Source organism: Crocodylus porosus, unplaced genomic scaffold (genome assembly GCF_001723895.1).
Source record: "Crocodylus porosus isolate Cpor-Errol unplaced genomic scaffold, CroPor_comp1, whole genome shotgun sequence".
NCBI lineage: Eukaryota > Metazoa > Chordata > Crocodylia > Crocodylidae > Crocodylus > Crocodylus porosus.
The window spans coordinates 19,386,959-19,400,961 of record NW_017728913.1 but is presented as its reverse complement, the minus strand read 5'-3'; the positions used below and the strand labels follow the sequence as shown (position 1 = coordinate 19,400,961).

Here is a 14,003-nt window from a genome sequence, read left to right as displayed (position 1 = left end):
CCGAGCCCCCAAGGTCTGGAACAGCCTGCCATCGGAGGTGGTTCAAGCACCTACTTTCAACACCTTCAAGATCAAATTGGATGCTTATCTTGCTGGGATCCTATGACCCCAGCTGACTTTCTGCCCTGTGGGCGGTGGGTGTATTTGATGATCTTCCAAGGTCCATTCCAGCCCTAATGTCGATGAAATCTATGAAATCTTAGGTTTCAATGGCTTTTGAAGAAAAGTGTCATTCCCCCACTGTTTGACATGAATATGGGTCATAGGCCCCTGGCATGTTACATTTAAAGTGCTATGAAAGCGTTAATAGAACAATAAATTGAAGCAATATCATGGCCCACATTCAGTGCAATTTATCACATGATAATGAGCCACAAAACTAGCCACCCAGCCTCAAAGATGTTATGTGTTAAATGTGGAATATTTGTACAGCTTTCCAGTTTTGACTTTAATATGAATATGTGGTATGTTACACACCAAGTGATAAATCTGGCCAGGTCCTCTAGCATCTCAGGGTGGAGTATCGTCTCCTCACCTACAAGGAGACTGTCTGTTTCTCAGTGCTGAACTCTTCTGCCAGGGTGCCTCAGTAGGAGATGTGGTGACTAGGTAAGTCAGAGATGCATAAACTTTTATGAGCCCAAGCTCACTTCATCAGTAGATGTCATGACTCACTGCTCTTCCTCCCTTTCTCCGTCCAGCTTTCAAGACTTAAGGAGCTATTTCTCACCTCTCATCTGTGAGAGCCAAACAAATTCGGGACATGACAGACCTTACCTGCACACAATAGCAATGTGTTGGGGAGAGAGGAAGAGCACATATACACGCAAGGTGGTGAAAGAACAATAAAGTGTCCCAGGAGAGTTTGAGCCCTGCTGCTCCTGCCTGCTTTTCCTCTCCTGTTTCTCCATCCCTCTCACCCTTTCTATCTGTCTTCCCTGATCTATGCAAGGGTTGAGACGGCAGCTGTTTCACCCAGCTGATGAGCTCAAAGCTCACTTCTTATTAGCAGCACAGCTGAAGGTGGCAGTGGGGAGATAAGTCCTGGCCAGCAGCTCTCCAGCTCCCCTTGCTGGCAAGTGCTGGCAGAGCAAATTCTCGGGATATTTTCTTTTCTTTTCTGGATAGCTGGCCCTGTAAACTCAAAGCAGGTCACATGGAACGATAGTTTCTCTTGAGCAATATTACCTGTTGCTTGATAAAAATAACATCTGCTGGGGGCTGTAGAAATAGAGCCACATTTTCCAGTATAGCCTTGGTGAACACTTACCGCTGTTAATACTTTATAAACCTGAAAACTGGACCCTGGGGGCTAAACTTTCCAAAGTGGTTGGCTAAATTAGCCTGCTAAATCCTTACTTAGGCACCAAACTAAAAATGGGCAACTTTTCAAGGAATCAGTTAACAGAAAGTAGGGGTTCAGCACCTCCAGAAATCATGCACCTTAGATTTAATTGCCGGTATCTGATTGAGGCACTATTAGCAAACTAGCACTACTGCAGCTGTTAGCAATATGTAGATCACTAAGGTTTTACCCCAGTCAGGAGAGGTTCAATAGCAGTAATCTACTTAATATTGATGATCCAATTTCATCTGAACTAGGATAGATATTTGTATTCAATGAGAATGCTGTGAAATAACTGGATCCCACTGGGGAAAAAAATACATGCATCAATTTTAAAAAATTCTTTCTGGAATCAAAGTTTTCCAGCTATACCTATTTAAAAATTGTTATAATTTTTTTATTGCTAAAACGTTTGAATCTAGAGGAAAAAGTGTTATTAAAAACTATCAATAATTTAAAATGTTTCATTAATGTGATTTTTTTTTTTATTACAGTTTCATGTGGGAAAAATATTCCAACTAAAATTGATTCAGATCATGTTGTTCTTGTTTTTCATTTGTTTAATTCCCCATAATGGAAGTAAAGGGTGCAGGGGAAAGAGTTTCTTCTGAATAAAAGTTAGTATTTTTTTCAATTTGAACCTTAAAACATTTTTTATATACAAGTTCAAAAAGTGATTTCATTTCCTTCAGAGAGGTTCCCCACTCAATTTACCCCCTCAGCATGGTATCCATTTCCGAGCTTCCTCTACTTCCACTGTTTTATTCAGCATACTTGTATGGGGTAGTGCTTTTTGTGAGAAGGTAGTGCAGTCTTTCTTGGACTTCTTGGTGAAGATGCCAGTTGACCTGGTTTCCCCAAATGGTTCCATGCGCACAAGTTTCAAAAGTTTTTGGCCTTTGTTTTGAAAACTAAGCATCTGAAAATTGAGACATCCTAAATTAGAGGGTACTTTTGAAAAGCCGTGCTTATGCCCAGGATCTATAGACTATGTACAGCTGAGTTGCCTGACTCCTAGTTACTGTACTTTAATCAGTTTTTCTAGGTTGACCTGCACTGTGATCCTACTTTGATTTCTGAACTTAGACATTATTGTTATAAAATGTAATGCAATGAATATAACTAGCTCTTGGAAAAGTTTCTTATGGCTCTCAATAAAAGATTAAAAAAAGATTCTACGATTTGCAGACTAAAGTTTTCTTTTAATAATGAATGTTGTCAACATTAATTATTTTTGCACATTTACTTAAAGTAGGTGTACATAACTAACTGTAAGCAGGAATAAATTAATTGGTAATTAAATAAGTCTCCTTTTTTGAAATGAGGTTCTCTTAGTGTAGGCAAGGAGTCTGCTTAAAAGAGATTTTGAGCTTAGTAGTGTTAAGAGACCCTGGCCGTATCCTTCTGCCCCTTGCATACTATGCTCCCATAGTTGCATATATTAAATGTATCCTGTTGTTCCAGATTTCAGTGGCAGTTGAAAGATTGCATTCATCATCCAACAACTGAATTACGATGCTTGTCATACAACAATTAAATGACTTTAATCCAGTTCAGAGATGCATAGGTTTCATAGGTAACAGCCTACTTTGTCTGTAGTCTGTAAGATGTCATCCATTCCTGCCTTCTGCCTGACTTCATACTCACACAGCTAACTACCTCTCTTGTCCAGCTACCTTTAATATTACCTGTAGAAACATTTGTATTTAGGGTCAAATCCTGCCTCCATCAGCTCCTGAAATTTTAAGAACTAAAGTGCAATAGTTTTCAACTCCTTTCCTCGTATCCTGTAAATCCCGTCGAGGTCTGCTTAGTACAAGACAAGGATTTTGTTTATTTGAACATAAAGGCATTTAAATAATGTAAATTTATAAATGCTTGATATTGAGCCAGAACAAATCTTTTGTAAAGAGATACTGCTCCTCAAATAATGCAGCAAACAGAGTAACATGAGCTAACATTTCATCTGCACCTGTCATTGAAAATACATTACTTATTTGCTCTTAAGATGCATGAGATTTGCAATTAGTTTAGTCATTTTGTATGTTTATTTTCAATTCAAACTGTGCAGTAAAGCAATCAGATTCTTGTAGATTAAAAAAATTACTGGAAGCAATTTGTTTTCATGCATGAAAATTCAATACAATATGGTTTTCTGTTATTTAATCTCAGTTTGTTTGGAATATAATTGACTGCAATAAGGGACAGTAGGAGTCATATAAATATTGGGTTCGTGAGAATTCAGAAGTGAATTAGTAAGTGCGCCTACATGAATATCAGCTTTTGTGTCTGGAATGTACTATGAGTCAAACAAAATCTGCTGTTCTTCAAAACTATCCATTCCTTTTCTAGCTGCTTTGTTTTTGGCTAGAGCCTGGCCATTGTCCAACCATTTTTGTGTGGTATAATACTTTGCTCCACACATCCAGTTAAACTGCTTTCCAGGAAAATCAATGGATCAGTTGTGGAAGAACTATGCTCCAAATTCTGTTTTGTCTACACCTGTGTAGACCAAACACGCACAACTTAATTTAGAGTAGATACTCTGTATTCTCAGCAGAATAATGGGAAGACGAATCTGTCCCCATATGCTTGCTTTTTATGCTACAGCAAAAAAATAAACTTGCTGCTTGCATTTTTTTCACAGACTACTTATATTTTATTTAAATACAGATTTTTTTTTCCTTAGAGAATGAGATCAAAAAGCACTCCAACCAGATTGCAGAGAGCTTTTTCCCTATCAGCTCTCAGCACTCCTTTCTCTTCAGGCAAATTAGACAGTGTTAGACTTTAACACAGTTTTAGAACTGCCTGAAGAAGGAAAAAAAATATAAATGAAAAAAAAAACCACTGTATTTTTTTCCCTTTATTTCATTTACATTGTAATATTTTGAAAATTCTGACTTGCTCTCAGTTGAAGTCTGTATGTTGATTAGAATTGAACACGATGGATAAACTTGAAGAATATTGTAGCTGGACTTAAAAATGTAAAATATACTCATATTCTCCCTCTTCCATCTGATGACATTGTTAGACCTAAGACCTACAGCACTAGCTGCTTTTCCCTTTTTAACACTTCTTCTAAATATTCCCTTTACAACACTTTCCTCTAAATATCTCCAGTGGTTCTCATGCAAAATAACTCTGATGTTTCTTTGTCATATATCATCGTCAAGTCATACCACCAGGGTCACTGGAAGCCTTCTCCATATCCATCATGGTCTTTGTACCTTTTCTGTCATAGCTCCAAAAGAAGTGGAATTTTTCCTTTGGACCGGCATCATACCATCAAAATGCATGTTTTTGTGCTTGAGAACTCTTCTCCTTTCATACTGTGCCAAGCTTTTTAATGAGATCTGGAAACTGATGAAATTCCCTATGTAGTTCTGCAGTATGAGGTGTTTGTTGCATGCCAATATGGATGATGCCCTTCACTAATTGTATCAGTTAATGTTAATCAAAAGCAGATAAAAAAACATTGATTGGCCATGTATGGTACACAAGAGGTATTTGTAAAGTTTTTGTTTTTAAGTTTAGTTTGCCAAAAATACTTCTGAAAACCATTCAAGTTTCTTGAGTTGGCGACAACTCACAGGAGATGTCAGTGCTTTAAGATTGATTAGTGAAGACATTTTGTTAATAAGCAGCTCCATGGGCCACCTGGAACTGCTACAAGGACTACAGTTTGTTTGATAGGAACACAACAGATTACATAATTTCCATTTTTACCTACTTGTTTATAGATGTACTCCAAAAGGAGCACTATATACATGCCAGACATCAACCTTCAGCTGCTTTCAAGTTGCCTGTGTTGCAACAAACAGGAGGGGAGAGAAAATGAGGATTTCTTTTAAAAATAATGATTTCTTTTTTCATTTTGTGAAGCTGAAAAAATAAGATTTTACTAACATATTCGGCCACAAAATTAAGACTGAAATTATGAAATTTAAACTCCCAAAAGGTATTCAGAAGGTTTTGTGTGTGAAACGTAGAGGTAAAACTGAAACTGGTGTTGTAATTCTTCAGTGAAACATTTAATGCCACGAATAACAATTTTGCATACCTGAATGTGTAGTTAAGGTTAGAGCAAATTTCTGTTTAGAAACTCTTTGTTTCTATTATTTATCACTTTCTCTCACCTTTGAAGAATAAATGTCTTGTCCTTTGACTTTTAAGAGATTTAAAAAAAACCTTTAATGAAGAAAAATACATTCAATAATATTTTTGTGCTTGCTCTTTTTTATATATTCTTGAGAAATTTTCAGATCATCTTTTAGCACTTGGATACTAAAATTAGTGTCATTATAAAAAGCAACAACACCTGTATATTTATATATATTTGATGCTTGAAAATCCTGTTCAGCACATGCACAGTACAGTTTTTTTCACTGCTTTTTCCCATGGACCACAGTGCAACACAGAACACATGCATTTCCATCACTCATCATTTATTCTAAGTGGAGTTTCATTTCTGCAAGACATCTAGAACTCTTGGTTCAGAAATTATACTTTTTATTAGACCAACTAGGAAATTGAAAAAAATATCTTTTTCTGCAAGCGTTTGGGCTCAAATGCCTTTCATCAGGCTCTGGGAAAATTAAAGATGGTAAAAAATCCCCATAGGTAGGAAATAAACTTCCTTTTTGCTCAGAGGGAGCTGGAGATGGAAAATCTGTCCCTCTGGGTCCACGAGAACATCTCTGTGATTTGTTCTGAGTTGCTCTTTGTCGTGTAAATCTGGTAGGATTCCTTCCCTGGAGTGTCAGACGGCAAGCAAGGGAGGTTTAAAAATCTTTTTTGTTGTTCTGCAATAAAGCTTAAAATTCTAAGTCCGCTAAAATACAGCATCTTTCATGTTTCAGGGACATATTTGGTAACTGTGTTGGTCTAAGACAAAAAGAAGCGCAAAACTCAGAAAAGGTTGGGGTTTTTTTGCAATTTCCTAGTTGGTCTAATAAGGTATCATTTCTGAACCCAGAGTTCTAGATTTTTCAATTTCTTTTTGTCTCAAACCAACACAGCTACCAAATGCATCCTTTGGCACTCGGTAGCACTCAGCAAATATATCTGTAACAAACTCGTTCCTTTTTTGTAAGTGTGAGTACTATTAGAACCATTTTCTGCAATCTCCTTTTTGAACTTGTCACTTACACATAAATTTGCAATATAATTATATAACAAACCCAAATAATGATATTGCAGGTGTACAGTTGCTTCCTGGGAGGAATAAGTTACCGGAATCACAATCAATAATTGAATACAGAGCAGCTGCAGATCTGAAAAACATGTTCTTTCTGGTCTCAATATGCTAAATCTTGTCTTATTCCTACACTAAAGGAGATTTGGGTATGGCTACTGCTTATCTGATCAACAGCTGAGAATTCTGTGGCTGATATCCTAGACTTCTGGATGATCCCAATCTTATTTTATGTTAATTATTTAACTATGGGTCAGATTATAATTAATGGACCCTCATTTACTTTGACAAGCATTGTGCTCCTAGGACTAGTCTCAGTGTTTTCAGTAAGTTTTATCTTACAGAAACCAAGATTGTACTCAAGGATGTGAATAAGGATGGCAGGTTCTTACCCTAACTGCAGGTTTATATTTCTCATTTGGGAAAGCATCTGGTATCAGAAAGCATAGCTAAACACAAGCTCAAACATACAGACATATCTAATAGGGCTGTGCAAAATTTTGCCAAGTGTTTCGTTTTGAAGCTGTTTTGATGTGTTTTGAGGTCAAAAAAGTGAAATTGAAATGAAACAAAAAGCATCGAAACAGCTTTGAAATAAGGGCACTCAAAACTTTTCAAAAGTTTCAAAACGTTTTGAGTTTCCAAGCAGCCCATTCGTCTGGCACGCAGATCCAGGAGGAGTCCAGCACAGCCCCACAGCCTCCTGGGGGTACGGATCCCTGGATCTGTGCCCGGATGACAGGAGGCTGCTGCTCCTGAGTGTGGCCAGCAGCAGCATCTGTCTTCCCCGGTGCTGGGGGGGGTGCACCCAGTGCCGGTTCCAGGTAGCAGCCTCCTGTCATTCAGTGCAGATCCGAGGGCCCGCACCCCTGGGAGGGGTCTAACACAGCCCTCCTGGGGGTGCAGGCCCCTGGATCTGCACCCCAGGTGAGAGGAAGCTCAAGCTGCCTCTCCCACCTGGGACCGGTGCTGCGCGCAGTCTGTGCCCAGCACCGGACGAGATTGCTGCTGCTGCTGCAGCCTGAGCCACCTTTCATCTGGAGCACAGATATGGGGGCTCACAACCCTGGGAGGCCTTCTGGGCTGCATGCCAGATGAGGGGAAGCTGCCACTGCTGCCTGGTACAGGCAGCAGCAGCAATTTACTCTGGTGCTGGGCACAGCCTGCACCCAGTGCCGGTCCCAGGTGACAGGGCAGCCTCCTCTCATCTGGGGCTCAGACTCCAGGGGCCCGCACCCCCCGGGACTGCTGTTGGGCTGTACTGGACTATGTTTCAGATGAGGAGAAGCTGCCATTGCTGCCTGGGACAGGTGGCAGCAGCAATCTTCTCCGGTGCTGGGCCCAGCCTGCACCCAGTGCTGGTCTCCGGCGACATCTGAGATCTGGGGGCCCACACCACCAGGAGGAGTCTGGCACAGTCCCACAGCCCATCCCAGGGGTGCGGGTCCCTGGATATGCGCCCAGATGACAGGAGGCTGTCACTGCTGCCTGTGGCCAGCAGCAGCATCTGTCTTCCTCCGTGCTAGATGTGGGCTGTGCTCAGCGCTAGTCCCAGGTAGCAGCAGCAGTGTCCTGTCATCCGGCACAGATCCTGGGGCCCGCACCCCTGGGAGGAGTCCGGCACAACCCTGCAGCCCTCCTGGGGGTGTGAACCCCCAGATCTGCATGCCAGATGACAGAAGGCTGCCCCTGCCAGCAAATTTTGCTTTCAAGACTTTGATGTGCAGTTTCTGAGAAACCTGCATCTATATCCTTGAAACTTGGCAGGCGCCATGCCCTCAGAAGGGGCTACCGCCCTGCAATTTGCATCCAAATCAGGCAACAAATGACAACATTTTAGGCATTTTCATGATTTCCCATTATAGCCTGTGGCTGACATGTCAAAACAGCAAATCAGTTTTGATGAAACGAAACGGGACAGTACTTCTAAAGGAAACGATGGAAGAAACACTATCCCTTTCAAACGACAAAATAGATGTCTAAATGAAATTATGGCTTTTGGTACAGCCCTACCTAAGTACCATTACAGTCAGTGGAACTTGGCCATATATTTAAGTGCTTTTTGAAGTGGAGTTTAGATACAAATGTTTATGCAAATATATACACGTGCATGGATTAGGGTATAAGAAAGATTCAATTTATTGTGATATACTGCTTGATGTGGTTTTACCATCTATTTATTTCTTCTTCTTTTATCTCATTCCTTGGAGCATCGGTTAATGTAGGAACAACAGCAAAAAAAATCAGTCTTCTATAGCTACACTGCCACGGGCTATGATCTTGTCAGATCTCATAAGATAAGCAAGGCTGGGCCCAGTCAGTACTTGGAGACCACCAAGGAAAAAATAAGTCTGAAGAACTGGGGGTTGTTTTAAGATTTTTTTCTATAAGCTATTCTTGAAGTTGTGGCTTTGGTTTACCTCCTGCAATCCTTTTCTAGATGTGCTGCTCTAAATATTTAAATCAAAGGAAATTGCTTTCCTCTTCTTTGGTAATAACATAAAAAGCTGATACCTTAATTGCACAAAATCAAGAAATTTTGAGAGATATTGCTCACAGAATAATCATAGTAGTAACTTATTTCCTAGTCTTTATGTAATCATATAAACCCCAGGTCCTTGAGGTGTATGGTACTATTTGATCAACAAAAATGATTAAGTTCTACAGTACATTTTCTTATAGCTACAGATGCAGAATCATTATGGTAGGATCTATGCTGTGTAATGTAGACCATAAACTAATTCTTATTCTTGAAGACAAAGTGTGCCAGACTTTATATGGGGGTGGGAAGTATACTTCAGTTACTTGATTCCAAGATGAGGTTTTTTTTCCCCATTTAACGTGATGGGTGGAAGTCCCACAGACTAAAGTATGAGGGCAGTGGGGGGAAGGTGGCTGCTGTGGCTTGGGCTCCAGCTTCTCCCTGGGTTGCAGCCGTAGCCACAGCTTCTGCCTGCCTGCTCCCCCCTTCCCCCCAGTCCCTGCATGCTGCCATCTGCCCCCCTGCAGCCTCTTTCCCTCCCATCTTCCCCTGGACACACAGCCTGTGCTCTTCTACCTGCCCCTCTCCCTCCTGCCCTTACCTTTGCTCCACACTGGCAGCCTCCATCCACGCTGCAGCACTGAGCCTGGCCCCAACCTGGTCCCATAGCAGCAGAGCACAGCCCACATGGCTGCTATGGGGGCCATACTCAGTGACTGGGGATGGAGCCTGCTGGTACACTGCAAGAGTCAGGGTGAGAGAAACAGGGAGCAGAGGTTGGGGGAAAGTGGGAGGGGGGAGAGGCCTGAGGTTATAGTGGAGCAGTCAGGGAGCAGAAGTGGTAGTGGAGAAGGCACAAGAAGGGGATGAGCTGCTTGACCTCCCCAAACCACCTGCCTCCCCACTGCCTGCCTCTCTGCAGTAGTGGGGAGGGATGAATTAAAGATGACCCTCCAGTAATCAGATTCTGTATATAAATTTGTTACAACATACATGTTCTATATATAGAATCTAATTACTGGAGGAGGAAGATCTTAAATTCAAGGTCATCTTAGATTCAAGTAAGTAGGGCACCAATTACTCCTACCTCTTCCTTCCACTCGCATGCAGATGCTGCTCTGGCTCTGGCCACTGGGACATACTTTAAATCAAGACAATGAGAACAAAGTGAAAAACAGCATTATAAGCTTTGGGTGTGTTATACACACTCTGAGAATTCAACTAGGAAGGGCTAAAACCATGAAGTCCTGGACTAAACAGAATGGTGTTGCTGTGAATCTTGACATGGATTATCTTGAATAAGGCCTTTTGCTCAGTCTTCCAAAGTAATGGTTAATAATCTGGGTGATTCCTCAGAGCATTACATAAGGCATCACGGATAAGTTATTTGAATATTTTGTGTACTGTGGGAAAAGAAGCAGCCTTGTATGTTCTGAGGTCTGTCATCATAATTCTTGTTGAGGATTTGCTTTGTCAGCCTTTGTCAGCTTCACAATTAAAGAAGCCCAGGTACATGTTTGAGGCAAAGAACCTTATAATTAGAGGCCCAAGGTCCTTGAACACCCTCTCAAAGTAAACTGGGTGGAGCACTACTCTTAACATCTTCAGCTCTTGATGCAATATTTTCCCAAAATAACCAGAGCAGAAGGAAATCTGTCAGCACAGTCACAGGTAGTGTGAATTCAATTAAATCAAAGAGTAGGAGGCAGAATTAACTGTCCCATTTTGGCAGATTCCACTGTTTTCTAGAACCCATATACAGTGTGTAGAAACTACTATGATAGACACTTTAGCAGTGGTAAGATAGGGACATTAGGATCAGTTGTCAAAATGCTAATCCACTGTGCTAGTATTACCTTCAGGGTATAACGTGCACGTGAAACATTAGGGTGCCAATAATGACAGATGGTCTGTAATACTTGCATGTGGAAACAGCTTTTCATAGAGCGTGGTATGATAGTCCAGCATCTTTAGCAACAGGCTGTGGAAAGGTTTAGAATATACTGGCAGCAAAATATATTGAATATGTTCAGGACATAAGAATGGCATGTTGTGAAAGATGAGAATATTGCTTTTAACTGTGAGAATACTGAATGTGCATGTGAAAATTGAAGAGCAAAGTTTAACCTAATCCAAACATTTTGATTCAATGAAAATTCAGTGACATGACATTTTGTCAAAGCCAAAATGTTTCAGCAAGACTTAATGGTTCTGCTGATGTTTGCACTGGGAAGTCTGTCGGTTCAGAGTATCATCATTTGAGATTCAGATTAGTTTGGGGGAATTCTTTTTTCTTTGAATAAGGTAGAACAGGACCTGGGTCCTGCCTCCCAAGAGCATGGTCTAACTGCTGAGCTTTTCTGAGAGTTTGTCATCAGAAATAATGGATAAGAGGATTCATGCCCTGCAAAAACATTCCCAAATGGAAAAGCTCAGGTTTTAATTTGCAAGTGGGCATTTGTCACAAATCTGTTTTCAGAAAAGAAGCATTCCAAAGGTTATATTTTCATTCCAATATTGAAACCTCAAAAGTTACTATGAAATAGAATTGTCATCCTCCGGGCAGCTTTATTGAAGTGATTTTATACACAAATGCAGCAATGTGTATCTTAATTTCTCTTCTATGCCCAGATGCTAAAATACTAAGTCTAAAAGCAGCTGACTAAGCCTGATATGCTCTGCCTGATATGTTGCAGTGTTTGTGGCAAATTGTAAAATTGTAAAATTACCTCAAGCCAAATTGCACTTTCAGACACATTTATGCAATTTTATTGACTTCTGTGGGGTTGTACATCTGTAACTGAGAGCCAAGCTTGGCCTGTGATGCATGTAGACCCCTATGCCATATCTAAGTACTCTTCTGCTTAAGGCTGGCTTTTGGCTCTTATTCTGAATTTCCTGATTTTTCTCAGTCTAAATCTGACCCTCAATATTATTTTAAAGTAGTTATTTGTTTGTCTGATTTATTTACAGGGGAAACAGACTTTTATCTGCCTTCATGAATTACTCAGATAGCCGAGTTACCATGCAAATGTGGAACAGGCTTTATGCTCAAAGGCTTAAGTAGAGTCACTTTAACATCATGGGAAACAGTCTTATTGGAAAAAAATAATTAAAAGTTCCCATGGAATTTGCTATAATGAAAGGCCAAAATGGAAAAGAATGAAGCATGCAGCTGTAAAGGGACTCAACTGGATGCAGGCTGAAAGTGAAAGCAGCAAAGGAGTATTGTCTGGGGGAAATGAAGCTCTGGAGCTAAGTCTGCATGTGACCTGCTGATTTTTATACTTTAAGTTCTTTATCCATCAACTTCCAGGCATGGTATTATATATATTTTTTTTTTATTTCTTGGCAAAACATTTTCTGAGCATCTTGTTTATTTTCACATGACACATTACATTTTAACCATCAACATTACCACGTCTCAGTTTTGGTCCTTTGCTGTTTTAACTATATAGTACAGTACTTTTATTTTTATATTTTTTTTGCATGTTTTCATTTGTGGCTTTGTGTGGTGAGGAAATGATTTAACTCTTGTTAGTGTTCCTTTTTATCTTCTTGTGTTGCTGACCTTAGAGTACTTTCAAAGAAAGGTCTCGTTCATAGACATTTTGTGCTTTAAAGATGGGATGCCATACATCTCTTTGTTGGAAAACTCTTTCATCAACTGTGTGTGATGTCATTTGAAAACTTGTGTGTTTGCAAGAGTATCTTAAGACTGTTTTTACTAGTTAATACATTGCTGTTCCAAACCCAAGAACAGAGGGATGTAAAAATGTAATACTTTATTAGTTAAAAATAGCAATTACTTGTATTTGTTTGTGTAGATTTTTCTGCTCTACATTGTTTACTGACATGTATATTCTATTTTTTATCCAAAAAACATTGTACAGTACAATTAAGACTTTTTAGGGCTTTGTCTTCCTATCATAATTTGGTTAGGTGATACAGATGAACAGGGTATATTTTTAAAAGCATAACAGATTAAGCCCAACAATTTAATAAGTTATTCATTACAATAAATCATTGTCGAGTAACAAGAGCAATGAAGGCATCTAGTTACTGAACAGCTACATGACTCAATTAGTTTCTGTATATCAAAATGAGTTCAGGGCTGCTGCTCACATCAGAAGTGTGATTTGTTTTTGGCAAGATCAAATCCCTAATCTTTCAGGTCATGTGGAATGTACTTATGATTCAACAGTAAAACAAAACCCTTAAAAAGCATTAAGGTTACAGAGTAACTCAATCTCTAAAACTCAAGAATGTGAATAAAAGAAAATAGAAGTGAATGCAATCATAAATTTAACTCCACAAGCGTAAGAAATAAACCACATGTGCTTTTATCAAATACCCAGACATTCCTAGTTTGCCCAACAGGAATCCAGTACACCTTGATGCTGACATGGCTGCCAGACCTCAGCAAACCCCACAACTGTTTGGCCAGGAATAGAATATCAAGGTTACCCACTGGAAAGGTACAAGAGAATCCTTATACTCTTTCTAAATTGCAAGCCAACATACGGCAACATGGTCACAAAAACATCTTCTCATGATAATCAATGATATTCCTTTGCTCCTATTAACATCAGAAAAGAATAAATCATGTTTTTCTTCAGTTTACCGCCTTAGTGTCCATTGCAAACATCTAGCAAGCTAACCGTGGGTATATGCAGACGTTATACTTAGATAGACTTAACTAGTGTGGATCTAACTTAGTTCGCTTGAGAAGGTGCACTAACTTTGATCAGGCACAGATTAACCTGATCTACCAAATGTCTGTACATGTTCGGAGTACAGTCCTAGGACTGGGAAAGCCCAATCGCTCACCTCAGCCCCGAAGATCAGCTTTTCCTACCACCTTAACCCTGACTGGACTGTTTTTAGCCCCCCAGCTCCCCTATCCCCAAATGCACAACACCACTCCTGCCCAGACCCACCAAGCCCCCTGCAGACCTGCTGGTCCCCACCCCCATCCC

The 14,003-nt window shown here is 40.1% G+C and overlaps 1 protein-coding gene and 1 long non-coding RNA gene across 5 annotated transcripts in view; both read left to right on the top strand.

Annotated features, from left to right (window-relative positions):
• LOC109309723 overlaps positions 1-2,521 on the top strand; it is a 4,034-nt gene extending 1,513 nt beyond the window's left edge. Inside the window, exon 2 of the long non-coding RNA XR_002101017.1 lies at positions 702-2,521. This is a non-coding gene — a long non-coding RNA (uncharacterized LOC109309723). The remainder of the gene's footprint in view (positions 1-701) is intronic.
• MARCH1 (membrane associated ring-CH-type finger 1) overlaps positions 1-14,003 on the top strand; it is a 434,512-nt gene that overhangs the window by 284,308 nt on the left and 136,201 nt on the right. The gene's annotated exons all lie outside the window — the stretch shown is intronic.